We start from the raw sequence: 2,962 nt of genomic DNA, 5'->3' as shown, positions 1-2,962 counted from the left end.
TATTCTTCATAAATGCCAATCAAGTTCAAACAAAGCTTGAACTTGCTGACTGGAAGAGACTTCGTGAACATGTCGGCAGGGTTGTCTCTTGTGTTAATCTTCTTAACAGAGACCTTTCCTTCTGCAATGGTTTCCCGAATGAAGTGATACTTGATATCAATATGCTTCGTCCTCTCATGATACATCTGGTCTTTAGTCAAGTGAATGGCACTTTGACTATCACAGAAAAGGATAATACCACCTTGGTGTAAGCTAAGTTCTGCAAATAGACCCTTCAACCATAATGCTTCTTTGATCGCCTCGGTCATTGCCATATATTCTGCTTCGGTAGTAGATAAAGCTACTACATGTTGTAATGTAGCTTTCCAGCTGATAGCACAACCACCAATGCAAAAAACATAGCCTGTTAGTGATCTTCGTTTGTCAAGATCACCTGCATAATCAGAGTCTACAAAACCAACCAAAGTGTTAGGATTTCTCCCAAACTCCAAACATGTGTTTAAAGTGCCTCGCAAGTATCTGAGGATCCATTTCAATATAATCAGAGTCTACAAAACCAACCAAAGTGTTAGGATTTCTCCCAAACTCCAAACATGTGTTTGAAGTGCCTCGTAAGTATCTGAGGATCCATTTCACAGCCTGCCAATGTGATTTACCAGGGCAAGCCATATACCGGCTTACCACAGTTACTGCTTGTGAAATGTCTGGACGTGTACACACCATTGCATACATAATACTGCCAACAACACTGGAATATGGTACTTGTGCCATATATCTCTCTTCTTCCTCTGTCTGCGGCGATTGAGCAGCTGATAACTTAAAATGAGCAGCAAGAGGAGTACTCACTGGTTTAGCATCTTTCATGCCGAACCTCTCCAAGTACTTTTTCTGGGTCAGGAATAACCTTTTGGTTCCTCGATCTCTTTTGATCTCCATGCCAAGGATTTTCTTAGCTGCTCCTAAATCTTTCATTTCAAATTCACTTTTCAGCTGACTTTTCAAAGTGTGAATTTCTGTCAAATCCTTAGCAGCAATGAGCATGTCATCAACATATAACAATAAGTAAACAAATGAACCATCATTTAACTTTCGGAAGTAAACACAACTATCATACATGCTCCTCGAATAACCATGACCCAACATAAAGGAATCAAACCTCTTATACCATTGTCTTGGAGATTGTTTTAATCCGTACAAGGATTTCTTCAACAAACAAACATGATCTTCTTTTCCTTCAATTTCAAATCCTTCAGGTTGATGCATGTATATTTGTTCCTCAAGTTCGCCATGTAAGAAAGCTGTCTTAACATCAAGCTGTTCTAATTCCAAATTATACATGGCAACTAAGGCAAGCAAGACACGAATAGAGCTATGTTTAACTACAGGTGAGAAAATATCATTAAAATCAACTCCTTGTACCTGACTATAGCCCTTTGCAACTAATCGTGCTTTATACCTTGCATCTTCAACCCCTGGAATTCCATCCTTTTTCTTGAAGACCCATTTGCAACCAACAATTCTTTTGCCTGACGGCGGCTTCACAAGAAACCAAGTACCGACAACCAAAGATTTTTAAATCAGAATAATTAGCAGGAGTACCTGACCACATTTCCTCCGGAGTCTTAAAGTTCAAGGGTGCAGAAGGAGCACGGTTGACAATGTAACAAGCTGTAGAGATAGCTTCTGCCCAAAAAGCATTTGTCAACCCAGCATTTGAAATCATGCAACGAGCTCTTTCCAAAAGAGTTCTATTCATCCTTTCTGCAACACCGTTTTGTTGAGGGGTCATCCTCACAGTGCGATGTCGAGCAATTCCTTCATTTTTGCAAAATTCATTGAACTCATCATTACAAAATTCCAAGCCATTATCCGTTCTAAGCCGCTTGACATGTTTTCCTGTTTGCTTCTCAATCAAAACTTTCCATTGTTTGAAAGTTAAGAAAACATCACTTTTATTTTTCAAGAAATAAACCCAAACCTTTCTTGAATAATCATCAATGAAAGTTAACATATACCTGGCACCACTTTTTGACGGGGTACGAGAAGGACCCCAAAGATCTGAATGAATATAGTCCAAAGTACCTTTTGTTCGATGTATTGCTGGAGATTTGAAGCTGACTCTTTTCTGCTTCCCGAACACACAGTGTTCGCAGAACTCCATGTTCCCGGTACTTTGCCCACAAAGAAGACCTCTTTTGCTAGTCCACAAATAAGACCTCTTTTGCTGAGGATGGAAAGACCTTTCTCACTCATATGCCACAATTTGGTGATGTCGGAATCAGATTGGGTAGAAACTGCAGCAGCACCTGTAACAGTGGATCCCAACAAAGTGTACAACGTACCAGATCTGCGTGCTTTCATGATCACCAGAGCACCTAGAGATATTTTCATAACTCCACCTTCACCTGTGTATTTGCACCCAAGAGATTCTAGAGTGCCCAAAGAGATGAGATTTTTCTTTAAGTCAGGAACATATCTAACATCAGTGAGAGTTCTTACCACACCATCGTACATTCTGATTTGAATTGTACCTTTACCAAAAACTTTGCAGGAAGCATTGTTGCCCATCAAGACAACTCCACCTCCAACAGATTCGTATGTGGCAAATAAATCCTTATTGGGACACATATGATAAGAACAACCCGAATCCAAAATGCACTCATCATTAGATTTAAAACTATTACTAGTAGCTAAAAATATTGTTCCATCAGACTCATCAGCGGCTACACTTGCTTCAGCGGGGTCAGTATTTTGATGCTCATGTTTGTTTTCCTTATGCTTTTCTTTGTTTTTCAACTTATAGCATTCAGAAATAATATGACCTTTCTTATGACAATATTTGCACACCACATTTTTATATCTGGACTTTGACCTTGATTTAGACCTCTCACTACTTGATTCTTTCTTATTAGATCTACCTCTTACAAATAAACCTTCCCCATGGGTTACACTACTTTCTCCA

The 2,962-nt window shown here is 39.3% G+C and overlaps 2 pseudogenes; both read left to right on the top strand.

Moving 5' to 3' along the window:
* LOC102580695 (putative late blight resistance protein homolog R1A-3) overlaps positions 1-2,962 on the top strand; it is a 30,613-nt pseudogene that overhangs the window by 5,963 nt on the left and 21,688 nt on the right.
* Positions 2,270-2,962, top strand: part of LOC102584701 (putative late blight resistance protein homolog R1A-3) — a 5,838-nt pseudogene continuing 5,145 nt past the window's right edge.

This window comes from Solanum tuberosum, unplaced genomic scaffold (genome assembly GCF_000226075.1).
Source record: "Solanum tuberosum cultivar DM 1-3 516 R44 unplaced genomic scaffold, SolTub_3.0 scf00411, whole genome shotgun sequence".
Lineage (NCBI taxonomy): Eukaryota > Viridiplantae > Streptophyta > Magnoliopsida > Solanales > Solanaceae > Solanum > Solanum tuberosum.
The sequence above is the reverse complement of the archived record's forward strand: the minus strand, read 5'-3'. Positions and strand labels throughout refer to the sequence as shown.